The sequence below is a fragment of the Diceros bicornis genome, chromosome 6, assembly GCF_020826845.1.
Source record: "Diceros bicornis minor isolate mBicDic1 chromosome 6, mDicBic1.mat.cur, whole genome shotgun sequence".
In the NCBI taxonomy this organism is placed as follows: Eukaryota; Metazoa; Chordata; class Mammalia; order Perissodactyla; family Rhinocerotidae; genus Diceros; species Diceros bicornis.
In genome coordinates, this window is record NC_080745.1 from 60360569 (window position 1) to 60388294 (window position 27726).

At 34.7% G+C, this 27726-nt stretch overlaps 2 pseudogenes; both read right to left on the reverse strand.

Moving 5' to 3' along the window:
• LOC131406861 (SWI/SNF-related matrix-associated actin-dependent regulator of chromatin subfamily B member 1-like) overlaps nucleotides 1-19538 on the reverse strand; it is a 34980-nt pseudogene extending 15442 nt beyond the window's left edge.
• LOC131407612 (cytochrome P450 2C9-like) overlaps nucleotides 1-27726 on the reverse strand; it is an 85960-nt pseudogene that overhangs the window by 27928 nt on the left and 30306 nt on the right.

The window sequence follows — 27726 nt, forward strand, 5'->3', positions numbered from 1 at the left end:
TGTTTTATATTTTTATTCTGCTACCACAGCTTTAAATACTTCTGAATTTTATTCCTAAACATGATGATTATTATAGCTGCCACATATGGAAGGCCTATGATGTGCCGTGCAATGACCTGGGCAATTGGTACACAGATTACATATAATCCTCACATCAACACATTCAGCAAGTTTATTTGCCCTGTTACACAAATAAAGAAACTGAAGTCAGAGAATTACAAATTCTTTTGCAGTGTACCATGGCTAATAAACAGAAGACCCAAATTTGAACTTATGTTTTTTGAGCATCTGATGCTTGAGCGATTTATCAGTCCCCAGTGCCTCCCACGTTTGGAACACTATGAGGTTTATTTCCTCAGAATCACCTGTGGAACTTGTCCCACAGGTATTCTGATTTAGTAGCCCTGTAACGAATACTAGAAATCTATATTTTTAAAAAAGAGCCCAGATGATTCCAACACCTATTCCACTTTGAAACTACTGGTATTACTAACACAGAAGGAGAGCATGACGGAGGTAACACCAGAACATGATGAAGAACAATTTCTTCTATCCTGAGGCATTCGTAGGGTACAGATAGCAGTTTTGTGCAGAATCCAAAAGAACTCTGTTACCACCCAATGGATCTTGAATGAGTATTTATCTCACTCAATTATGCTGATCTCGAGCCTGTAGCTATTTCTTGACATTAGACAATTTACTTCTTCAGAGAAGTTTAATTTTCATGACCAATATGAACAAAACCCATAGATCATAAAGAAGGTAGCTTCTTGAATGAAATCGCTAAGCTTTTTTTTGCCTTCAGGTAAAATATCACAGCAAATGACTATGAAACAAGAACAGCAGCACTCCACAATTTTACCCCTGTGTTATTTTGATCCTGTCTTATGATGACTTAAATGTTTCTCTTCTCTCAAAATGCATTACTTCATTCCACTATCTGACAATGACAAACTAAAAAAAAACAATGGAAACACTAAAAGATAGAGCATTTTCTGTACAATGATCTATTTTAATTATTTGCCACCAGGAATATATTTTATTTAAAAGTAAGGATTAATTTACTTACCCTTTGCAAGCCACTAGAGGAGCATAAAACATACTTACATTGCTTAAGGATTTGCTGATGTCCTTGACATCTAACTGCAGGATATTTCCAATAACAGGGAGAGGAGTGGGGCCAGGCGGGAGATTCCCTTTCCTGGAGCTCTGTTTCCGGAGTGAAAGGAGAAGCAAACAGGAGAGGCAGAGCACCAGGACCACAACTGGATCTGTTGTCTCTTTTTACTAAGACAACTGTGATCCTGAAATCCAAAGCCTTTTTATATTCCCTGCTGATGCAACATGTTCCTCTTTGATACACAAAATGACCAATCAGTCAGCTAAATCAACTCTAATCTCTTCTGAATGGACTTTTGGCATGTTGAAAAAGATAAAAACAAAGTGTTCCTTAGCCTTGCTCTTCTTTCCAAATCCTTGTCCTCGAGATTCTGGTATAATTGGTCTAGGATAGGGCCAGGAAGTGGTAATTAAGAAACAAACAAATGAAAATCCTCAGGTGGTTTCATGTGCAGCCAGGATAAAGAATCATTGAAGTAAATTATTTGATCCAAAATATAGCTCAACATTCTGGATTCTCAGACTCATGACCAGTTGGGAATTTACGACTTTAGGGGAAAGCAGTTCATTCTATGTGTTATATATAAAAAAATGTTTATCTTGTAATGTTTTATCAAACAATAAGATATGTTCTCCTTGAAAAGGGAAGGCTTTTAAATATTTTAATGTATTGTACTAAAGTTACAGCTGCCTAAACATAAAATAGCTACCATAACTCACATCTTGAATAACCATACATATGTCAAGTAAATAGCTGAGTAAATATACAGGACTTTTACCAATAATCCCCCTAACCATCACAGGAGAATAGAGTTTATTATCTTTTATTTTTAAAATGGCTAAAGGGTGACTCCTGAATCACACACCTCGTAGGTGGCAGGACTGAGATTAGAACTGAGACCTTCTGTTGCCCATTGTGATACACTATGGCTTACACCACAGCTGCCTCAGGAACCATTTTAGAAAAACAAAACAAAACCTCCAAAAAATTAATTACTCTGAATTTATACTGCATTGAACATGTTCACAAAACAACAGGCTTCACATTAAATAAATGGCCCTTATTTGACTCCAAGGATAAAATGGCCGTAGATTCTCCACTCTATTCCTCTCTCTATCACTGCAGAGGTGAAACTTCCTCAGTGTAACTGAGGGAAGAGCCAATCTCAGAGAATTAGTGGGGAGATCTTGAGAAACTATGGCTTCCCCTGCCTCGCAGTTACCTCATGACACAGCTTCTTCTGTAGCTTTTTCGGTCTGTCATTGTCAGAAATAGTGAAATGAAGTACAATATGCAGATGGAGGTTGTAGACAGAAAAACAGGTGTGGGTTCAGTGGAGGGTGGAGGCAGGGACTTCATTAAACAGACACACAGCACAGAACCACCACAACAGGCAGACCTGCAGATCTAAAAGGAGATGACTCTTGGTGGTCATGAGGATCTAAATATTACCAGAATGGTATACCTTAGTAGATAACTAATGGAAATGCTTGTACCAAGTCATATTCTGTAAATATATCACAGTATTTGTTCTAAATTGATTAGTCCAGTTATTTCTAAGCCCATTTAGGAGGGGGGAAATTAAGATTTGTTAAGACCCCTGTTATAAAATGTTTTAGTTCTCATGTTTGCAGGGAGACTAACAATTAGAGAATTTTCACACCTATCATAACCCTTTTGGTTCTCTAAATTGTCTTTGCCTAAAGTAAAATTATTCCCATTTTAATGACGAGGAAGCTGGCCTTGGGGTTTCAGCACCTTGGCCAAGGACACGCAGACTGCAGGTGGTAGAGCTCACCCCACCCTCCGCACCCCCCCCCCCCAGTCCTGCGTGCTGCCTCCAAGCAAAACATTGAGTTCAAGCAAGTTCTCCAAATTTACTGAGTGTGGAATATGATTCACTCTTCCATGATTCACCCTAAAAGTGATGTTAAAAATAAACATTAATTTAGTTAATAATTACAGCAACTGGTGATTATAATGGGGCTCAGAAAAGTTTAGTTTTGTAACCTTCAGAACTTGAGTGAGTCCAGGTCTTGGTGAACGCTTTATCTGGGACAAAGAGAAGCAGTAACTTGCTGCTTGACTCACATAGATCTAGACTCTAAGAGATATTCACTAGTCTATTTTAGATAAAACAAGCTCAGTATCTCTCTTTAGAGTAATTGTTTTATTCCCGGAGAGACAAGTATCTCTGCCCTGGTCCTCCTTCCCTCTGCTGAGGTTCCTCCCTGGTCCTTTCTTTATTAGAATAAAAGAGTGATAGATAATTTGGAGATAGAAGATATCTCTGAGGTCAGCTAGTCTAGTCTTTATTTTTAGGAATGGGCAATTTGTAACTCAGTGAATTGTCAGCAATGCATCTGTTCAAGACCTTGCCTTAGAATTCTCGTTTCCTCACTCCAAGTTCAGTGACTTCTCACATTGAAGAGATTTCCCATTGCTGACCAAATAGATGGACACGAGAGAAACAGTGTGAAGGCCTCCATAGTCAGAGTAATGCAAACTTTAGCTTGCCTTGAGTTGCGGATTAGAGCTGTTATTATTTTAATTAACAGACTTTATGTTTTAGAGCAGTTTTAGGTTCACTGAAAAATTAAGCAGAAAGTACAGAGGGTTCCCACATACTCCTTCCCACACTCATGCATAGGTTCTCCCACCGACAACATTCCACAACAGAGTGCTCCATTTCTTACAATTGATGAACCGTTATCAACACATCATTATTAGCAAAACATGAAAAAACTATGTTTAGTTTTTTAAAGAAACTGCCAAATTGTTTTTCAGCTGGCTGTACCATTTTTCATAACCACCAGCAATGAATGAGAGTTCTTGTTGTTCCACACCTTGCCAACATTTGGTCTTGTCAGTGTTCTAAATTTTAGCCATTCTAGAGTTTTGTAGCATTCTCTCATTGATTAAATTTGTAATTCCTAATGACATATGACTTTGAACATCTTTTCACACGCGTATTTTCCATCCATGTATCTTCTTTGGTGAGGTGTCTGTCAGAATTTTGCCCATTTTTCTTATTGTGTTGTTCATTTTCTTATTGTTGAGTTTTAAGAGCTCTTTGTACATTTTGGATAACAGTTCTATCTTATCTGATACATCTTTTGCAAATATTTTCTCTTGGTCTGTGACTTTTCTTTTCATTCTTTTGACAGTGTCTTTCACAGAGCAGAAATTTTTAAATTTAATGAAGTGCACTTTATCAATTCGTTTTTTTTTTATGAATTGTACCTTTTGTGTTATATTTAAAAAGTTATCACTGGGCATCAGCAAGATGGTAGAATAGAAGATTTCCCACTCATAGCCACACACAGAAACAATAATTTTTACAGCAATTCATGAACAAAACTACCTTTGTAGGAGATTTGGAGTTGAAGAAGGAGGTTGGAAAACCCCAGTGGAGCCCAAGACCTAAGAGAACCATTCTGAGAAGGCAGACCTGCAACCAGGTTGTAGGCTTGCAAACCAGGGTCCTGACAACAGATCTGAAAACAGATCCATCCCTCTTTGCACTCAGCTACAGCCCCATTAGCAATGGTCCTACCTCTAGCACCATCTACCAAGTGACCCCAGAGGAACCACACCCACCAATGCTTTAGGCAATAAGCCATCCAAACTTGGTCCCAGCTGTGGACCCTGAAGTAGGCTATGATGCTTCTCCAACCCCTTTCAGTCATGGTCCTGGAGCCATCCTGTCCACTAGGGATCCAGCAAGAGTCATGACCATCTGTGCTCCCAGAGGTTGGCCTGCCAACTTCAGTCCAATGACAGATCCTGAAGCAGCCCTATAGCTCATTTCCTTTCCCTCTCAGTCACAGTCTGGGGAATAATCCTGCCAAGGGATCCACCCAGTGACTCAGCAAGAGCCATCTCAGGCAAGCAACAGGAGCCACACCTGTCCTTGTATGTGGTAACAGACACATATTCTGCAGACTCAACAGTGGACCATGAAGCAGACCTTTGTTCCAACACTAGCCCTACTGAGCAAGCTCTTGGAGGCAGTCCCATATGCTTAGGGACCCAGCAGGATGCACATCCCACTAAGTACCTGGTAACAAACCATAGACCCCACTGCAGACCCAGCAGTAACCACAATAAGTGGCACCAACCCCTCTCACCTGAGGTCACAGAGGCAATCTTATAAGCCAAAAGACCAAACAGAAGAAGATTTTTACCTGTTGAAACCATTATGTAAAGTCGAGAATACAGGTTTGTTACTGAAATGCATAGACACAAACACAAGGCTATGCAGATCATGAAGAATCAGGCAAATGTAACATCATCAAAGGAAACTAATACAGCTCCAATTACCACCCTAAAACAAATAGAGACTTATGAACTGTCTGAAAATAATTCAAAATAATCATTTAAAATAATCTCAATGAATAAGAGAACACACGTAGACAACTAAACCAAATCAGGAAATTAATACATGAACAAAACGAGAAGTTTAGTAAAGAAATGGAAATAATCAAAAAAAAAAAAAAAACAACAAATAGAAATGTTGGAATTGAAGAATACAAGACTGAACCGAAATTGCAACAGAGAGTGTCAAGGCAGCCTTGATCATGCAGAAAAAAAAAATCAGGAAACTGTAAGGTGAGACACTTGAAATTAGCGATTTAAAGGAACAAAAAGAAAAAAGAATGATGTACCCAACATAGGATCACCTAAATATATAAAGCAAATATTAACATATCTAAAGGGAGAAATAGACAACAATACAATAATTGTATGGAAAAACCCAATTTCACCAATAGGTAGATCATCTAGAGAGAAAATCAATAAAGGAACTTTGGGCTTACACAACACTTTAGGCCAGATGGACTTAATAGACATTTACAGAACATTCCACCAAAAGCAGCAGAATACATATTCTTCTCAAGCACACACGGAACATTCTACAGAATAGATCATATATTAGAACACAAAACAAGTCTCAATATATTCAAGAGGATTGAAATTATATCAAGCCACATGGTATGAAACTAGAAATCAATTATAAGAACAAAATCGAAAATTCAAAAGTATGTGGAGATTAAACTACATTCTACTGAACAACCAATGGGTCAGAGAAGTTTAGAGAGAAATAAAAAAATATCTTGAATGCAGATCAAGTTCATTCTCATTACTTGTTTATCTTAGACTATTCTCAATATTTTAGGCCCTAAAGTATATTCATAATCATGGATAAAATTAGAAAAATAACACCATTAAAAGGAGCAGCAACAAAAGTCTATTTCTAAAGTATGCAGGCTTAAATCAGACACATGAAATAAAAAGAATGACTATAATAAGAGGAAGAAGCCATATATAAGAATCCAAGTTCTATTTTGCATAAAATGGCTATGTTACTTTGGAGAAAATGAAGTTTGATGAAATCTATTTTCTCATCTTGATAATAATATTCAGAGTTGTTACTTTAATAATAATGTCATCTTAATATGGTTCTTTGCTTTCTCTCCGGTGTATAGGTAATTATACATTCATATCATAAGCAAAAAAACAACTTTATACCCCCTATAGTATCCAACAAGCCTGTCAATATATATGAATAATAGCCATTAACAGAGAAAATATCCCTTTGTAAAATTTTAATTACTAGTCATCCTCATCCATATTCACCACCTGCAGCCTCTGTTTTAATTTTTGTTAATGTACATCAGTTTGCCCAATGGCTAAACTTCATAAGAATGAAATAAATCACAATGTGCATTAGAAAAAAAAATCTCGAGACAAATGCAAATAGAAATGCAACATACCATTTTTTGCTTTATTTTTTTTTTTAATAAAAAATGCTGTTTTATAACCACAACAAATTAGTACAGAGAATGCCCTGTGAAAAACAACACAATAAAGATTCAAAGATAAAGGTATTCCCTTAGGTAAGGCTGAAGATTTCAGTCTCTGTTATTTTGAATTTAGGCTGCAGTCATTGTTTTTGGATGTATCACTGGGTGCGAGGCATAAAACTTATGAGATATAGAAAAAGCAGTTCTAAGAGGGAAGTTCATAGTGATGAATACCTAACGTAAGAAATGATGAAATCCAGCCATTTGTGACAACATGGATGGACATTGAGGGTATTATGCAAAGTGAAATAAGTCAGAGGGAGAAGATCAAGTACTATATGATCTCACTCATTAAGTAGTAGATAATAACAAACACAGAGAGACAGAGATTGGATTGGTGGTTACCAGAGGGGAAGCGGGGAGAGAGGAGGGTGAAAGGGATGATTAGACATATGTGTGTGGTGATGGATTGTAACTAGTATTTGGGTGGTGAACGTGATGTAATCTATGCAGAAATGGAAGTATAATGATGTATACCTGAAATTTATACAATGTTATAAACCAATGTTACCACAATAAACAAACAAAGAAAAAAGGAAATAAGAATATCTGAAATAAAAAACATACATTTACACATCAAGCAGCTAGAAAAAAGAAGAAGAAAGCCCAAAGTTAGTAGAAGGAAAGAAATAATAAAGATGAGAGTGGAAATGAATAAATTAGAGAATAAAAGACAACAGAAAAGATTAATGAAATTAAGAGCTGTTTTTTTCAAAAGATAAGCATATAGACAAATCTTTAGCTAGACTCCCAAGAAAAAAAAAAAAGGGTACTCAAATAAACAAAACCAGAAATGAAAGAGGAGATGTTACGACTGATATCACAGAAATACAAAGGATCATAAGAGACTACTCTGAACAATTATACACCAACAAATTGGACAATCTAAAGGAAACAAATAAATTCCTAAAGCGTACAAACTACCAGACTGAATCATGAAGAAATACAAAATCTGAACAGACTAATTAGTAATAAGGAGATTGAATCAGTAATCAAAAACTTTGCAACACACAGCCCTGTGACCACAGTTAATTACACTATATTGCATATTTGAAAGTTGCTAAGAGAGTAGATCTTACAAGTTCTTATCACAAGAAAAAAAATTATAACTATGTATGGTGATGGTTGTCAACTAGACTCATCGTGGTGATCATTTTGCAACATTCACAAACATGGAATCGTTATATTGAATACCTGAAACCAATATAATGTTATATGTCAATTGTACCTCGATTAAAAAAATAAAAATTAAAAAAGTAGATAAAATGAAGGAGCTCACATAAAAAGTTGGTACTGGATTTTTATAAGAATCATAATCGGTACAACATAACATAAGCATTGAGAAGACTCATTGCATTAATTCAGGTCAGAGTCTAAAGGGGTTTCAGAAAACTAAGCATAAGTAGCCTCCTCCCATCTCCATGGGAAAACATTAAGGATCAAAATCAGCTATAGCATTGTCTAATAAAATGTCTAGAATCATTGAACACAAGTACTTTGCTGCTCCAGTGATCCCTTGAGACAAAAGGACAGCATTTGGCTCTTGGAAAGCTTTGCCCCAGGAAGTCCTTTTTCTAGCAAAGGTGGCTTTGCCCTTCCCTAGGCTCTCCAAGACAGTGCATGTGCACTAACAGACAATGAGTTTCACCTGATACTAAGGATGCCAGTAAATTGAAGCAAACATCATTCAGTGAGTTAATTAGTAAAACCTTTTTTCTATGGAACTTCGTAAATATATCCCTGTGTTCACATTCTATTCTCATTGTCAAGATTACACAGTTTCAGAAGATAAAAAGTTAAATAATTAATACAATGAATTTTTAAAAATTTCTTTCTTTCTTTTATCTCCCCCTCTGGGATCATTGTTTTCTGTGTATTGTTACGGCTAAGTGGAACTTAAAATCATCTTTTGCCACATATTTTCTCATATTTTACCCAAGAATTAAAGCCAACCTCATCAGGTGTTTACTTCTGTAAAACAATAACAGACATAAAGAATCAATATTGAAATATTTTTATATGTGCTTTTCCTAACAACTTAAACCAAATATGCAAATTGTTTGTTGATTAAACAATCAATCTTTAGTGCGAACAGAGACTTTTTGAGACATAGACTTCTCAGTTCCACATGCTAGCCCACTCTACTATTCCTATTTTTTTAAATCGAGGTATAAAAAACATGAAGGACACAAAGAATATAAGTCAATGTGATGTATAATCACTTTTAAGTCATTCCCAACATACTAGAAGGATCCATTTTGTCTCTTTGCTGTCATAGTTCCCAGAGAAAACCACTGTTTCTGACTTTTTTCACAATATATTAGTTTTGTCTCTTCTTTAATTTCTTATAAATGGAATCATACAGACGCAATCTTTGCGTTGCTTTTTTGTCCACCATTGTGACTGTGAGTTTCATCCATATGTGCATGTAGCAGTAATTGCTCTTTTTGTTCGTGCATAATCAATTGTATGAATATACTACAATTTATGTACCCATTAGCTGTAGATGGGAAATCGAGTTTTCAATCTGGACAATGAGGAATAAAGCTTTTATAAACATTCTTGTACATCTCTATTAGTAGACATATACATACAATTCTCTTGAGTATATAAATAGGAGAGGAATTACTGAGTCATAAAATAAGAACATGTTTTTCATAGCCATTGTCAAAAAGTTACCCAAACTTGTTGCAATTCTTGCTATTTTTAAAATTAGGCAGTTTCCCAGGATACTTGTCTCTAAGACAAGAAAAAAACACCAAAAACCTCACATCAAACGAAGTCCTAGACCAGATGGTTTTGCTGGTAAATTCTGCCAAAGATTTTATGAAGAATACCAGTCCTTCTCAAACTCTTCCCAAAAATCGAAGAGGAGGGAACACTTCCAAACTCATTTTGCAAGGCCAGCATTACCCTGATACCAAAACCAGATAAGGACATTACAAGAAAAGAAAATTACAGGCCAATATCCTTGATGAACATAGATGCAAAAATTCTCAACACAATAATCAAACGGAATTCAACAATATATTAAAAGGATCATACATGATGATCAAGTCATATTTACTTCAGGGATATAAGAATGGTTCAACATCTGCAAATCAATTGATGTGATACACCACATTAACAAAATGAAGGAAAAAAATCACATGATCATCTCAATAAATATAGAAAAAACATTGAACAATATTCAACATTCATTCATGAGAAAAACTCTCATCAAAGTGGGTACAGAGGAAATGCATCTCAACATAATAAAGGCCATATATGAAAAGCCCTCAGCTAACATCACACTGAATAGTGAAAAGCTGAAAACTTTTCCTCTAAGATCAGAACAAGACAAGAATGCCTATTCTAGGCAATTTTACTCAACATAGTACTGCAAGTCCTAGTCACAGCAATTTGCAGGATAGGAAGTCAGTACACAAAAATCAGTGTGTTTCTATAAACTATGAATGAATTATCAGCAAGAAAAATTAAGAAAACAATCCCACTTACAATTGCATCAACAAGAATAAAATACCTAGGAATAAAGTTACCCAAGGAGATGAAAGATCTGTACATGAATACTATAAGACATTCATGAAAGAAACTGAAGAAGACACAAGTCAATGTAAGATATCCTGTGCTCATGAACTGGAAGAATTAATATTGTTAGAATGTCCATACTACCCAAAGCAGTCTACATTCAATGCAATCCCTATCAAAATTCCAGTGGCATTTTTCACAGAAATAGAACAAGCAGTACTAAAATTTGTAGCGAACCACAAAAGACTTCAAATAGTCAAAACAATCCTGAGAAAGAAGAACAAAGCTGGAGGCATCACATTCCTGATTTCAAGCTATATTGCAAAGCCATCTAATCAAAATGGTATGATATTGACATGAAAACAGACACAAAAATCAATGAAACAGAATAGAAAGCCCAGCAATAAATCCACATATATATGGTTAATAACTGATGACAAGGGAGCCAAGAAAATACAATGGTGAAAGTATAGCCTCTTTGATAAATGGTGGTGGGAAAAGTGGATAGCCACACAGAAAAGAATGAAACTGGACCACTACCTTACGCCACACATAAAAGTCAACTTAAAGTGGATTAAAGACTTAAACATAAGAGCTAGAAGATTGGGGATAAGCTCCTTGACATTGATCTTGGCAAAAAGTTTTTGAGGTTGACAGCAAAATAAAAGGCAACAAAAGCAAAAATAAACAAGTGGGACTACATCAAACTAAAAAGCTTCTGTACACCAAAGGAAACCATCAACAAATGAAAAGGCAACTTATAGAATAGGGGAAAATATTTGCAATCGATTGTATCTGATGAGAAGTTAATATCCCAAGTATATACGGAACTCGTACAACTCAATAGAAAAAAAAACAAAACAAATAACCTGATTAAAAAATGAGCAGAGGATTTGAATAGACAATTTTCCAAAGAAAGACATCCAAATGGCCAACACGTACATGAAAAGGTGCTCAACATCACTAATCATCTGGGAAATGCAAATCAAAACCACAATTAGATATCACCTCACATGTGTTATGATAGCTGTAATCAAAACATCAAAAGATAAGTGCTGACACATGATTGGCGAAAAGGGAATCCTTGTACACTGTTAGCGGGAATGCAAATTGTTACAGTTATAATGGAATACATTATGGAGATTCCTCAAAAATTAAAAGTTAACCACCATGTGATCCACAATCCCAGTTCTGGATATTTATCTGAAGAAAACAAAATCAGTGTCTCAAAGAAATACCTGCACTCTCATATTTTTTTGTGGGTATGTGTGTGAGGAAAGCTCACCTTGATCTAACAGCTGTCGCCAATCTTCCTCCTTTTTTGCCGGAGGAGGATTAGCCCTGTGCTAACTGGCTAAGATTAGCCAGTCTTCCTCTATTTTGTATGTGGGTGGTTGCCTCAGAAAGACTGACAGGTGCTATAGTTCCGTGCCTGGGATCCGGGCCCAAGAACTCAGGCTGCCAATGAGGAGTGCACTGAACTGAACCACTATGTCACAGGGCCAGCCTCTGCACTCCCATATTCTTTTTTATTTTAAGGAAACAATGTACATTTTTTCTGTATTGTCAGTTGCCTGCTCTTTCCCATTGTCTGCCCTACCCTTCCCCCCGACATGCTATGCCCCAGTCATACTGAAATTATTTCAATTCCTTAAAAGCACTCCCATATTCTTTGTGCCATTATTCAAAATAGCCAAAATATGGAAACAACCTAAATCTATTGTTAAATAAATGGATAAAGAAAATGTGGTACATACTTACATAAAGCATATTATATGAAATATAATGGAATTCTATTTTGTACTTTATATAATTTATAATCCATATATTTATTTTTAACCTATAATTTGCATTCCATCATTTAATTTAATTTATGATTTATATAATTTATATCCCATAAAATGGAATAGTATGGAATATAATGGAATATTATTCAGCTATTAAAAAGAAAGAAATCCTGCCATTTGCAACAATGTAGATAAACCTGGAGGGCATTCTGCTAAGTGAAATAAGCTGGACGGAGAAAGAGAAATACCAGGTGGCTTAACATCTACGTGGAATCTAAAAAAAAAATGTTGAAATCAAAGAAACAGAATAGAATGGTGGTTGCCAGAGGGTAGGGGTGAGGGAAATGGGGAGATGTTGGTCAAAGGGTACATACTTTCAGTTATAAGGTGAATGTTTGAGAAATCTAGATATACAACATGGTGACTATAGTAAATAATACTGTGTTGTATACTTGATATTTTCTAAGAGAGTAGATCCTGTGTTCTCACTACACTAAAAAAAAAAGTAACTATGAGGTGATAGATGTGTTAATTAACTTGATTGTGGTAATCTTTCATGATATATCTGTATATCAGACCATCACCTTGTACCTTAAGTATATATAATTTTTATTTGTCAATTATACCTCAATAAAGCTGGAAAAATAAAATAAAATTTCTACTTAATATTTTAAATATTTTCTATTTTTTATGGTGATATTCTTCATATTTCCATTTATTTCTATAAAAGTTTTCACCATACTTGCTATATTGCCACTTTCAGATAATTCTAATACTTTGATTTAACAGGTTTTTCCTTCTATTGTCTACTTTTTATTCTCATACTTTTTGTATGTATCTTGTATGTAGGTCAGGTTATTGATTTATCTTTTACTTTGTTGAAATATAAAGTACATCCAGTTAAGTGCATTAATCTTAAATGAATTTTGACATACGCATACAGTTTCATAAGCATCCACTTCAATAACTAGAACATTTCCCAACACCACAGGAGGCTCTCTCATGGCCTTTTCCAGTCCGTTCACCCTAGAGAATAAACCGTAATTCTGACTTCTGTCAATGAAGGTTAGTTTTGCCTTTTCTAGTAATGCACAAAGATAGTACCTTACAGAACGTACTTTTTTTTTTTTAATGAGGTCATATTGGCTTATAACATTGTGTAAATTTCAGGTGTACTCTATTATATTTCAGCTTTTGTTTAGACTGCATCCCCTTCACCACCAATAACCTAGTTTTTATCCATCACCATACCATATATGTGCCTCTTTATCCCTGTGCTGTACCCCAATCCCTCCAACTCTGCTAATCACTAGTCTGTTCTCCCTATCTATGTGTTTATCTTCCACATATGAGTGAAATCATATGGTATTTGTCTTTCTCTGTGTGACTTATTATCTTAACATAATATCCTCAAGGTCCATCCATGTTGTCACAAAAGGCACAATTTTGTCTTTTTTTATGGCTGAGTAGTATTGCATTGTATATGTATACCACATCTTCTTTAACCATTCATCCATTGATGGGCACTTGGGTTGCTTCCTCATATTGCCTATTGTGAATAATGTTGTGATGAACATCGGGATGTATAAATCTATTTGATTGTTGACTCCGTTTTCTTTGGATAAATACCCAGTAGTGGGGAGAGCTGGATCATATGGTAATTTGTTTTTAATTTTTGAGAAATCTCCATACTGTTTTATATAGTGGCTGCACCAGTTAGCATTCTCACTAGCAGTGTATGAGGGTTCCTTTTTCGCCACATTTTCTCCAACACTTCTTATTTCGTCTTGTTAATTATAGCCATTTTGACAGGTGATATCTCTCTGTAGTTTTAATTTGCATTTCCATAGTAGTAATATTGAATATCTTCTCATGTGTCAGTTGGCCATCTGTAAATCTTCTTTGGGAAAATGTCTGTTCATATATTCTGTCCAGCTTTTTGATCAGGTTGTTTGTTTTATTGTTGTCGTTGTTGAGTTGTGTGCATTTTTTATATATTTTGGAAATTATCCCCTTGTTGGATATATGATTTGGACATATTTTCTACCAGTTTGTAGGTTGTCTTTTCATTTTGCTCATAGTTTCCTTTGCCATGCCAATGCTTTTTAGTATGATGTAGTCCCATTTGTTGATTTTTTTCGTTTCTCTTGCCTGAGTAGACATGGTATTTGAAAAGATGCTGTTGGACTGATGTCAAAGAGTGTACTGCCTATATTTTCTTCTAGGAGTTCTACGGTTTCACATCTTACATTCAAATCTTTAATCTGTTTTGAGTCAATTTTTGTTTATGGCATAAAATAATGGTCTACTTTCATTCTTTTGCATGTGACTGTCCAGTTTTCCCAAGACCGTTTATTGAACAGGTTTTCCTTTCTCCCTTGTATGTTCTCGGTTACTTTATCAAAGATTAACTGTCCATAGATGTGTGGTTTTATTTCTGGGCTTTCAGTTCTGTTCCATTGATCTGTATGTCTGTTTTTGAGCCAGCAACATGCTGTCTTGATTACTATAGCTGTGTATTATATTTTGAAGTCAGGGATTGTGATGCCTCCAGTTTTGTTCATTTTTCTCAGGATGACTTTGGCTATTCGAGGTCTTTTGTTGTTCCATAGAAATTTTAGGATTCTTCATTCTATTTCTGTGAAGAATGTCATTGGGATTCTGATTGGGATTTCATTGAATCTGTATATTGCTTTAGGTCATATGGACATTTTAACTATATTCATTCTTCCAGTGACTGAGCATGGAATATCTGTCCACTTCTTTATATCTTCTTCAATCTCTTTCAATAATGTCTTTTACTTTTACTTATAGGTCTTTCATCTCTTTGGTTAAATTTATTCCTATATATTTTATTCTTTTAGTTGTGATTGTAAGTGGGATTGTATTCTTGAGTTCTCTTTCTGCTAGTTTATTACTAGTGTACAGAATTGCAACTGCTTTTTGTAAGTTGATTTTGAACCCTGCAACTTTGCCATAGTTGTTGGTTATTTCTAATATTTTTCTGATGGATTCTTTAGGGTTTTCTATATATAGAATCATGTCATCTGCAAACAGTGAGAATTTCATTTCCTCCTTTCCAATTTGAATTCTTTTTGTTTCTTTTCCTTGCCTAGTTTTTCTGTCCAAAACTTCCAGTACTATGTTGAATAGGAGGGGTGAGAGTGGGCACCCTTGTCTTCTTGTTCGTGTTCTCAGTGGGATGGGTTTTAGTTTTTGACAGTTAAGTATGATGTTGGATGTTGGTTTGTCAGATATTTTCCTTATTATTTTGAGGTACTTTCCTTCTACACTCATTTTATTGAGAGTGTTTTTTGTAAATGGATGTTGGATATTGTCAAGTGCTTTCTCTGCATCTAGTGAAATTATCACATGATTTTTATTCCTCATTTTGTAAATATGGTTTATCATATCAATTGTTTTGTGGATATTGAACCATCCTTGCCTCCCTGGTATAAATCCCACTTGATCATGGTGGATCTTTTTAATGTATTGCTGTATTCAGTTTGCCAATATTTTGTTGAGGATATTTGCATCTATATTAATCAGCGATACTGGCCTACAATTTTCCTTCTTTGTGTTCTCCTTGCCTGATTTTGGTATCAGGATAATGTTGGTCTCATAGTATGAGTTTGGAAGCACTCTGTCTTCAATTTTTTGGAATAGTTTGAGAAGGATAGGTATTAAGTCTTCTTTGAATGTTTGGTAGAATTCTCCAGAGAAGCCAACTGGTCGTGGACTTTTGTTATTTGGCAGGTTTTTGATTACTATTCCTATCTCTTTACTTGTGATTGGTCTATTCGGATTCTTTATTTCTTCTTGATTCAGTTATGGGAGGTTGTATGAGTCTAGGAATTTAACCATTTCTTCTAGGTTTTCCAGTTTGTGAGCATAGAGTTTTTTATACCATTCTCTTATATTCCTTTTTTTTGTGTGTGTGGTATCTGTTGTAATTTCTCCTCTTTCATTTCTGATTTTATTTATTTGAACCTTGTCTCTTTTTTTCTTAGTGAGTCTGGCTAAGGGTTTGTCAATTTTGTTTCTTTTCTCTAAGAACCAGCTCTTAGTTTCATTGATCCTTTTTATTGTTTTTTTAGTCTCTATTTAATTTATTTCTGCTCTGATTTTTATTATTTCCTTTCTTCTACTGACTTTGGGCTTTGTTTGTTCTTCTTTTTCTAGTTCTTTTTGGTATAGGGTAAGCTTGTTCATTTGAGATTTTTCTTGTTTGTTGAAATATGCCTGTATTGCTATAAATTTCCCTCTTAGTACCACTTTTGCTGCGTCTCATAAGAGTTGGTATGCTGTGTTTTCACTTTCATTTGTCTCTAGGTATTTTTTGATTTCTCCATTGATCCAATAGTTGTTCAGTAGCATGTTATTTAGTTTCCATATATTTGTGACTTTCCCAGATTTTTTCTTGTGGTTGTTTTCTACTTTCATAGCATCGTGGTCAGAAAAGATGCTGGACATGATTCAATATTCTTAAATGTATTAAGGCTTGCTTTGTTTCTCAACATATGGTCTATCTTTGAGAATGTTCCATGTGCACTTGAGAAGAATGTGCATTCTGCTGTTTCTGGATGGAATGTTCTATATGTATCTATTAAGTCCACCTGGTCCACTGTTTCATTTAAAGGTGACGTTTCCTTGTTGACTGTCTGGATTATCTATCCATCGATGTAAGTGATGTATTGAGCTCCCCTACTATTATTGTGTTGCTAGCAATTTCTCCCTTTAGGTCTGTTAATAGTTGCTTTATGTTCTATGGTGCTCCTGTGTTATGTGCATATATATTGATAAGTGTTATATCTTCTTGGTGAAATGTCCCTTTTATCCTTATATACTGCCTCTCTGTGTCTATCGCCTTTTTTATCTTGAAGTCTGCTTTATCTGATATAAATATGGCTATACCCACTTTCTTTTGGATGTCATTTGCTTGGAGTATCATCTTCCATCCCTTCACTCTGGGCTTATGTTTGTCTTTAGAACTGAGATGTGTTTCCTGCAGGCAGCATATTATTGCTTCTTGTTTTTTAATCTGTCCAGCTACTATGTGTCTTTTGATGGGAGAATTCAATCTAGTTACGTTTAGAGTGGTTATTGATGTATGAGGGCTTAATACTGCCATTTTTTCTGTTGTTTTCTGGTTGTTCTATATTTCCATTGCTTCTTTTCCCTTGCATTTCTGAATGTCATTTCCATTTGGTAGTTTTCTGTGAATGGTTTCTCAGTTTTCTCTTTGTTTATGATTTGTGACTCTGTTCTGATTCTTTGCTTTGTGGTTACCACGAGGTGTGTATAAAAGATTTTGTAGATGAGATAGTCCATTTTGGATAGCCTCTTATCTCCATTAGGCTATGAGAGTTCCATCACTCTCCTCTTTCTCTTCTATGTTTTCTTTTTGTGTGTGTGAGGAAGATTAGCCCTGAATTAACATCTGTTGACAATCCTGCTCTTTTTCTGAGGAAGATCAGCCCTGGGCTACCATTCGTGCCCATCTTCCTCTACTTTATATGGGATGCCGCCATATCATGGTTTGACAGGTGGTGCATAGGTGTGTGCCTAGGATCCAAACGTGCAAACCCTGGGCCACCAAAGAAGCAGAGCGGCTGAACTTTACCACTACGCCACAGGGCTGGCCCCACTTCTTGTATATTTTTGTTGTCATAAATTATCCTTTTTTGTTTTGTGAGTTTGTGACTAAATTGAAGTGGTTATAGTTATTTTGGTGCTTTCTTTCCCTTTACCTTTTATGTTATAATTAAGTGTTTATTAACCTATTCTTACATAGAGCTGGAATTTTCTGGTTTTATCTGTTTGTTTATCTCCCAGCTCAAACTTTGTAAACTTCTGCTTTTTTTTTTTAGATAGGAGAGCTCTCTTCATCATTTCTTGTAAGGCAGGTCTAGTGACGATGAACTCCCTCAACTTTCGTTTATGTGGGGAAGCTTTTACGTCTCCATCATATCTGCAGGATAATTTCACTGGATAGAATATTCTTGGATGATAGTTTTTGACTTTCAGTATTTTGAATATATCATTCCATTCTCTCCTAGTTTGTAAGGCTTCTGCTGAGAAATCTGCTGAAAGCCTGATAGGAGTTCCTTTGTAGGTTATTTTCTTCTGCCTTGCTACCTTTAATATTTTTTCTTTGTCATTGACTTTTGATAGTTTTAATATTATATATCTTGGAAAAGATCCTTTTGCATTGATGTAATTAGCAGTTCTATTATTTATTTATTTATTTTTTGTGAGGAGGACTAGCCCTGAGCTAACATCTGATACCAATCCTCCTCTTTTTTGCTGAGGAAGATTGGCCCTGGACTAACATCTGTGCCCATCTTCCTCTACTCTATAGGGGATGCTGCCACAGCATGGCTTAACAAGTGCTGTGTTGGTGCACACCTGGGATCCAAAACTGTGAACCCCGGGCTGCCGAAGCAGAGCACGTGCACTTAACCGCTGTGCCACTGGGCCAGCCCCAGCAGTTCTATTATTTAAATATACTTGTATGACCAATTCTTTCCCCAGGTTTTGAAAGTTCTCAGCTATTATTTATTTGTACAAGCTTTCTGCTCCTTTTTCTCTCCCTTCTCCCTCTGGGGTATCTATAATCCTTATGTTACTTTTCCTCATTGAGTCGGATATTTCTCAAAGAATTTCTTCATTTTTAAAAAATCTTAGTTCCCTCTCCTCCTCTACCTGAAGCATATCTAGGTTTCTATCTTCAAGGTCACTAATTCTCTAATCCATAAGGTCAGCTCTATCTTTTTACGCTTTCTGAATTTTTTTAATATCTTATTCATTGTGTTATTCATATACAGAATGTCTTAGGGATTTTTTAGAGCTTCAATCTCTTTGGTGAAGTATTCCTTCTGTTCATTAATGTTATTCCTTAGCTCATTGAACTTTCTTTCCACGTTTTCTTGTAACTCATTGAGTTTCTTTATGACAGGTATTTTGAATTCCTCGTAAGTTAGATTGTAATCTTCTGTGACTTCAGGGTTTTTTTCTGGAAATTTTTCATTTTCTTTCTGTTTTGCAGTGTTACTGTAGTTCTTCATGTTGTTTGATGAATTGATTTTCCTCTGGTACATTTGTGGTAGTAATCACCTTTTCTTATTTGGGTACAGCTTTGGATACTTTGGTTCTGGTCACCTGGGTCTCGTGTTTCTTCCCTGGCTCGGACATAGCTTGCGGGGAACAAGTTGCATTTTCTTCCAACTGAATATCCATTTTATCAATTACTGAGATTATCCTTTTCATACTAAATTAAGTGGCACTCTCACGTTATCACATAGGTGTGAGTCTGTTTCTAAACTCCATTCTATCCATTGCAAGTTGCTATTTTTGTGCCAATACCACATTGTCATAATTATTATAGCTTTAAAGTAAGTCTTGATATCTGGCGTGTAAGTCTCCCATCCTTATTCTTCTTTTTTAGTACACTCTTGACTATAAAAATTTCTTTACATTTCCACACAATTTTGTATACAATTGGCCAATTCCCACATTAAATTTTTAGTGAATTATGCTTTAGTATCTATGAAAAATAGAGGTGCACATGTATGTGCAGCCACTTCACATCTAGGAAACTGTCCTAAAGAAATAGTGCAGGAATAACAGAAGATGTATGAACATTGTAGCATTTTTATATTCACAAAAGCTTAAAAATAATCTAACTATCCTTGCATAGGAAAATAATTTTAAAAATTATTACAGACACACAGCAGGGTACTGTGAGATACATTTATTTGTACTGCTTGTAAAACTATCTATGATATGTTATTACATAAATGTCACCACCAAATCATAGCATATTATATATAACACATGTATATATAAACATATATATAAAACATGTACATATTTGCATATATGTGTATATATGTTTATATATACACATACACATAAAACACACGTACATTTCTGCATGTGTGTGTTCAACTATAACCATACATACATATTATCTTCTTTGCCTTAATATGTCTGTATGTCTGTGTATGGGTATGTGTTTGGGTGTGTGTGTTTAGCCACTAGAGGAAAAGAGGAGGATATCCTTGGGTAGACTAGCAAATTTAAGTTTTATCTCTTGTTATTTCCCCTAGTTGGAATGATGTTCCCCTGTTTTCTCCTTGCATATATAAATACACATACATACGCTATACACACATACATACACACACATCACACATATAGTTACTTCAGAAATTATACATGCTAAACTGTTAAGAGATCATTCCCTTGGAGAGCTAGATAGGAGTAAGAGATGAGTGAATTTCATATTTTAAAGAAATACTTAAACTCATGGGATAATCTCCAGTTTTTAATTTTTAATAAAACAAAATATGACATTTATAAGGTGCCTTCCATGTTGTATACACTGCAGATGAGATGTATCTTAAAATCTCAAAATTGTATTTTAGAAAGAATTTTATTGGAGACAAAACAGTGAGCTTTATTTCATGCAGAAAAATTTGAACTGAACCTTGAAGGATGGGGAAAATTAGAAGATACAGAGCTCAGTAATATCATTTCTGCTCTTAATGGAGAGATAGATAATGGCTAACACACAGGACAGAAAGCATCTGGATTGTTCAGATGAGGCTAGAGAGTCTTGCTCTGAGATCTGGCAGCCTGCCCTTTCTTCAGACCGGAATGAAGCAGAGCTCATAGAAAGATGGTACAGAGCCTACCCCACTGATAAGTGGAGTGGTGTCAATGTCCTTTGGATCAACCAGAGGTTTCAAGGTAAAATGCTGTAACATGTTGGTTACATGCGGGCCAGGCCTTCTCCAAGACAAGCTCTTTTTCCTAAAAATGACACATAAAGCAAATATCCATTTAACTCTATTTATGTGTTAGCACACAGGGAGGCTTAAATAAATGTGGAATGAATAAAGAAATATATTGATAAAAGACTAATTAATGTATGGCTTCTTCCATCTACACCCAAACCTGGTTTCCTTCATTTCCTCAGCACATATTTCTCTCTGTATGCTATATGACAAAATCTTTCGTGTACACTCACATTGGAATTGCTTTGCTGAGGCTTGCCAGTGACGTACTTCTACACACACACACACACACACACACACACACATACACACACACACACCCCTATCCCAATAGGCATGAGACACACTGTAATTTTCCATCTACCTCTCAAGGCTCCACAGTAGATCTATGTCTCTTTATCTGGATTCTAAAGGATAATCTTAACCTTGTCATGTCCCTGCTTTAAGAAAAAATTATACAGCTTATCATTGCCAAGGATAAAAGTAAATATCAAAAACTAGCCACAAGCATTATTAACTGTTCATTAATCCCCAAATAGACTGGCAATTTCAAATGTTAACTGAGATTCCAGTCATTTCTTAACTGAAATAGTTTTTCTCTCTTCTCTGCCTGCTGATATTATCCACATGCTTCTAGATCCAGATCAGATGTTATTTATTCAATGCAAACTTCCTTGATGTGCTCAGGGTATAGAATTATGGAAAAAAATCTCATATTTTTGTCCTTTTCAGTTACTTTGGTAAGAAAGACCCTTCACACTTTGCTCTTCTCCTTGCTTCTCCTTTGGCATGTGCTGAATATTATTGATTTCTCTCTCTACCAGATCCATTCACTCTGTCTTTGTCTTTGATGCCTAATCTGTGATCTGGAAACTGATTCTATGGACTGCATAAACCCAGAAGTTAGTTCCCTTTTGGGTTCTGAATAAATTCAGAGGATTGAATGCATAGACTGTCATTTCCATGTGGACAAATTAAATAGAAACTGAAGATTCATTCATTATAGGGTAATAGTCTAGAAACTCCTATCGGAAGAATTCTCCAAAAGATAATTGGAAGAATTCTTCAAAAGATAATAAATATAAACCCCAAAATACATACACACACAGAAACAAAAATTCTAAGGATGTGCAGAATCATAAAGGTACTGAAGTATAGAAAACTCTTTAAAAAAGCAAAAGGTACTAGGTGAGTTTTCCATTTTCTTGTTGGTATGTTGAGGACAGGCCCCAGGCAGCAAAATATTAGGTGACTAACACTTGACTATAAGCCAGCAGTCTCACTCATTCTTCAAACCAGTGGCAACACTCAGGTCCATCACCGGCATAGAAGCTGAAAAGAAAGGGGACAAATCCCAGAAAAGAAAGAGCCAGAGAGAGTGAACTCTAAATTCTGTCTAGGAAATCTCCCAAATCCCTGGATAACCCTTGAATTAGGCATGTGTGGACTAAACTCCAAATAACTCACCTAAAGTTAATGGAACTAAAACAAAAATTCAGAGTTTTGAGTTTGAGGCCAGCCCAGTTAACTGCCTGCTAAAAGGAGCAAGTGGACAAAACCCAGTGTTCTTGAAAGAAACATGACTGAATCAAGAATCCCTGCAATATATCGTTCAAAATATCTAGGATACATTCCAAAATTATTAGACACACACACACCAGGAAAATATGACCCGTATTCAAGAGAAACTATGGAATAACACTAATGCTAAAATAATACTGATAATGAAATAAACAGATAAGAATTTTGAAAGACGTAATATAACTATAATCAAAGAAATAAAGAAAAATAGTCTGAACATTAATTAAATGTCAATGTTATAATAAATACAGAAGTTATGAAAAGAACCATATGAAAATTCTAAAAATGAAATTTATAATTGATGAAATTAATTGTTAGATGGCCTTTAGAGCAGTTTGAATATGAAAAAAGAAAGATTTGGTGAATTTGAAGATAGATCAATAGAAATTTTCCAGCCTAAAGAATAGAAAAAAAAAATTTTTTAAAGATACAGGACATCAGGAACCTGTCTAATGAAACCATAAGTTTACTGGGGTGCCAAAAAGAGAGAAGAAAGAGGGCAAAAAATATTTGAGGAAATAATGGACAAAAGAATCTTCAAATTTAGACAAAGACAAGCAGAATAAATAAAAACAAAACCACATTTAAATATTTTGTAGTTAGAAATAAGTCAAAGACACAAAGAAAATTTGAAAGCAGTCAGAGAAAAATGGCACATTACCTACAGGGGAATAATAATTTAAATAACTGCTAACCATTCATCAGTAACAATGGAAAGCAGAAAATAGTAAAATGAAATTTTTAAAATGCCAAAAAGAAAAATAAAATTTGAACCCTTCAACCCAGTATTCTATATCCAGACATTTACCTGTTTTTGTAAATAAAGTTTTATTGGACACATTCCTGCTAATTTGTTTATATATTACCTATGGTCACTTTCATGCTACAATGGCAGAGGTGAGTAGTCACAACAGAGACCATATGGCACACAAAGTCTAAATATTTACTGTCTAGCCCTTTACAGAAAAGTTTTCCAACCCTGGTTTAAAGCAAGAATAATAACATAGATGGTAGGATTATATATACAGAAATATTATATACATTATAACTATAACATAAAGGTAGAGGAGAGGGTTAAATAGCCATATATGGTCGCAATGTCTTTTTATTTTTAATTGAGATACAATTGATATATAACATTATATTAGTTTCCTATGTACAAAATAATGATTCAATATTTGTGTACACTACAAATATTCTTGTATTTTAAACAAAATTTTATAGTACTAATTTTAAGAATAGTATAAAAATTTAAGGACACATATTGTAATCTCAAGAGGAACCACTAAAAAATATATAGAGATGACAATAGATGTTTATAATCTTAAAATATTCTAGTTTTCCAGAAGAAAGCAGGAACAGAGAAACAGAGGAATATAAAACAGAGGGGCAAACAGAAAACAATTCTTTAAAAATACAATTAATCCAGAAGAAGGTAGGAAATGGGGAAGAATGGAATATAAACTGAGTAGATGAACAATAAACAAATGATAGACTTGTAGACATACCCACTATATTAAATTATAATGAACTAAACATTCAATTTTAAAAAGCATAAGGCACTTAACAGATATGTACAGAACATTTCATCCAAAAGCAGCAAAGTACACATTCTTCTCAAGCACGCAGGGAACACTCTTTGAGACAGATCATATGTTAGTGCACAAAAGAAGTATTAATAAATTTAAGAAGATGGAAATCATACCAAGCATCTTTTCTCACCACAATGGTGTGGGTCTAGAAGTAAATTACAAGAAGAAAACTGGAAAATTCACAAATATGCGGAGATTAATTAACAAGCTACTGAACAACTAATGAGTCAAAGAAGAAATCAAAAGAGAAATCAAAAATACTTTGAGACATATGAAAATGGAAATACAACATACCAAAACTTATGGGATGCAGAAAAGCAGTTCTAAGAGGGAAGTTCATAGCAATAAATATCTATATCAAGAGAGAAGAAACATCTCAAAGAACCTAACTTTACACTTCAAGGAACTAGAAAAAGTAGAACAAATGCAGCTCAATATTAGTAGAAGGTAGGAAATAACAAAAATCAGAGCAGAAATAAATGAAACAGAGACTAAAAGACAATAGAAGACATCAATGAAACTAAGAGCTGTTTTTTGAAGAGATAATCAAAATTGACAAAGCTTTATCTAGACTCACCTAGAAAAAAGGAGAGAGGACTCAAACAAGTGAAATTAGAAATGAAAGAGGAGATATTACAACTGATATCACTGAAATAAAAAGAATCATGAGAGACAACTATGAATAATTATACACCAACAAATTGAACAACCTAGAAATAATGGATATAGTCCTAGAAACAACATACTAAGACCCAAGAAGAAATCGAAAATCTGAACAGACTGATTACTAAGAAGGAGATTGAATCAGTAGTCAAAAACCTCCCAACAAACAAAAGTTTGGGACAAGATGGCTTCACTGGTGAATTCTACCATACATTTAAAGAAAATTAATACTAATTCTTCTCAAACTCTTCCAAAAAATAGAAGAGGAGGGAACACTTCCAAACCCATTTCAAGAGGGCAGCATTACTCTGATACCAAAACCACAAGAAAAGAAAATGAGAGGCCAATATCCTTGATGAATATAGATGCAAAAATCCTAAACAAAACATTAGCAAACTAAATTGAATAATACATTAACAGAATCATGCATTATGATCAAGTGGGATTTATTTCAGGGATGCAAGGATGATTCAACATCCGCTAATCAATCAATGTGTTATACCACATTAACAATATGAAGGATAAAAATTATATGATCATCTCAATAGATGTAGAAAAAGCATTTGACAAAATTCAACATTCATTCATGATAAAAACTCTCATCAAAGTGGGTATAGACAAAATGCACCTTAACCTAATAAAGGTCTTGTATGACAAGCCCACAGCTAACATCATACTCAAGGGTGAAAAGCGGAAAGCTTTTCCTCTAAGATCAGGAACAAGACTATGATGCCCACTCTCATCACTTTTACTCAACGGAGTATTGGAATTCCTAGCCAGAGCCATTTAACAAGAAAAAGAAATAAAAGTCATCCAATTAAGAAAGGAAGAAACAAAGCTGTCACTATTTGCACATGACGTGATATTATAGATAGCAAACCCTAAAGATTCCACCAAAACAGTTAGAACTAATAAATAAATTCAGTGAAGTTGCAGGATCCAAAATCAATATACTAAAATATGTTTCCTTTCTACGCACTAAAAACAAATCATCAGAAAGAGAAACTAAGAAGAAAATTCCATTTACAATGGCATTAAAAAGAATAAAATACCTAAGAATAAATTTAACCAAGGGGATGAAAGATCTGTACACTGAAAACTATAATACATTGATGAAAGAAATTGAAAAAGACACAAATAGGTGTAAAGATAGTCTGTGCTCATGGACAGGTAAAATTAATATTGATATAATGTCCATGTCACACAAAGATATCTATAGATTCAAGCAATTTCTATCAAGATTCCAATGGCATTTTGCACAAACAGAGAACAAATAATCCTAAAATATGTATGGGACTATAAAAGACTCTGAATAGCCAAAGTAAACTTGAGAAAGAAGAACAAAGCTGGAGGCATCACCCTTCCTGTATTCAAACTATGTTTCAAAGCTATAGCCATTAAAACAGTATGGCATTAGCATAAAAACAGACATAAATCAATGGAACAGAATAGAGAGCCCAGAAATAAACCCACATATACGTGGTCAATTAATTTATGACGAGGGAGCCAATGATATAGAATTGGAAAAGGACAATCTCTTCAGTAAATGGTTTTGGGAAAATTGGACAACCACATGCAAAAGAATGAAACTGGACCACTATCTTACACCACACACAAATATTAACTCAAAATGGATTAAAGACTTGAATGTAAAACCAGAAACGATAAAAGTTCTAGATGAAAACATAGGTGGTAAGCTTCTTAACGTTAGTTTTGGTGATGATTTTTGGATTTGACACCAAAAGCAAAGACAAGAAAAGCAAAAATAAACAAATGAGACTATATCAAACTAAAAAGCTTCAGCACTGCAAAGGAAAACATCAGCAAAATGAAAAGGTAACCTACCAAATGGGAGAAAATATTTGCAAATCATAGACATGATAAGTGGTTAATATCTAAAATATGTAAAGAACTCATACAACTCAATAGGAAAAAAAGTCCAATTAAAAATGGACAGATGATCCTAATAGACATTTTGTCAAAGAATACATATAGATGGATGACAGGTACATGAAAAGGTGCTCAACATCACTAGTCATCAGGGAAATACAAATCAAAACCACATTGAGATATCACCTCACACTTGTTAGATTGGCTATTATCAAAAAGACAAGAAATAACAAGTATTGGCAAGGACGTGGAGCAAAATGAACTCTTGTGCACTATTGGTAAGAATGTAAACTAGTGCAGCCACTATGGAAAACAGCATGGAGATTCCTCAAAAAATTAAAAATAGAACTACTATGTGATCCAGCATTTCCACTTCTGGGTTTATATCCAAAGGAAACAAAGTCAGTGTCTCAAACAGATATCTGCACTTCCATGTTTATTGCAGCATTATTCACAAGGGCCAAGACACGGAAGCAATATAAGTGTCCATCGACAGATGAGTAGAAAGAAAATATGTTGTATGTATATACAATGAAATATCCTACAGCCATAAAAAAAGAAGGAAATCCTGTCATTTGCAACATCATGGATGAAATTTGAGAGCATTATGATAAGTGAAATAAGTCATATAGGGAAAGACAAATACTGTGTGGATCACTTACATGTGGAATTTTTGAAAAGCTGAACTCATAGAAGCAAAGAGTAAAATGGTCATTGCCAGGATCTGGGGTTACAGGAAATAAGGAGACGTTGGCCAAAGGGTACAAACTTCCTGTTATAAGATATTAAGTTTTGGGGATCTAATATACAGCATGATGCCTATAATTAACAATACTGTACTATATACTTGAAATTTGCTAAGAGAGTAAATATTAAATGCTCTTGCAACAAAAAAAATTA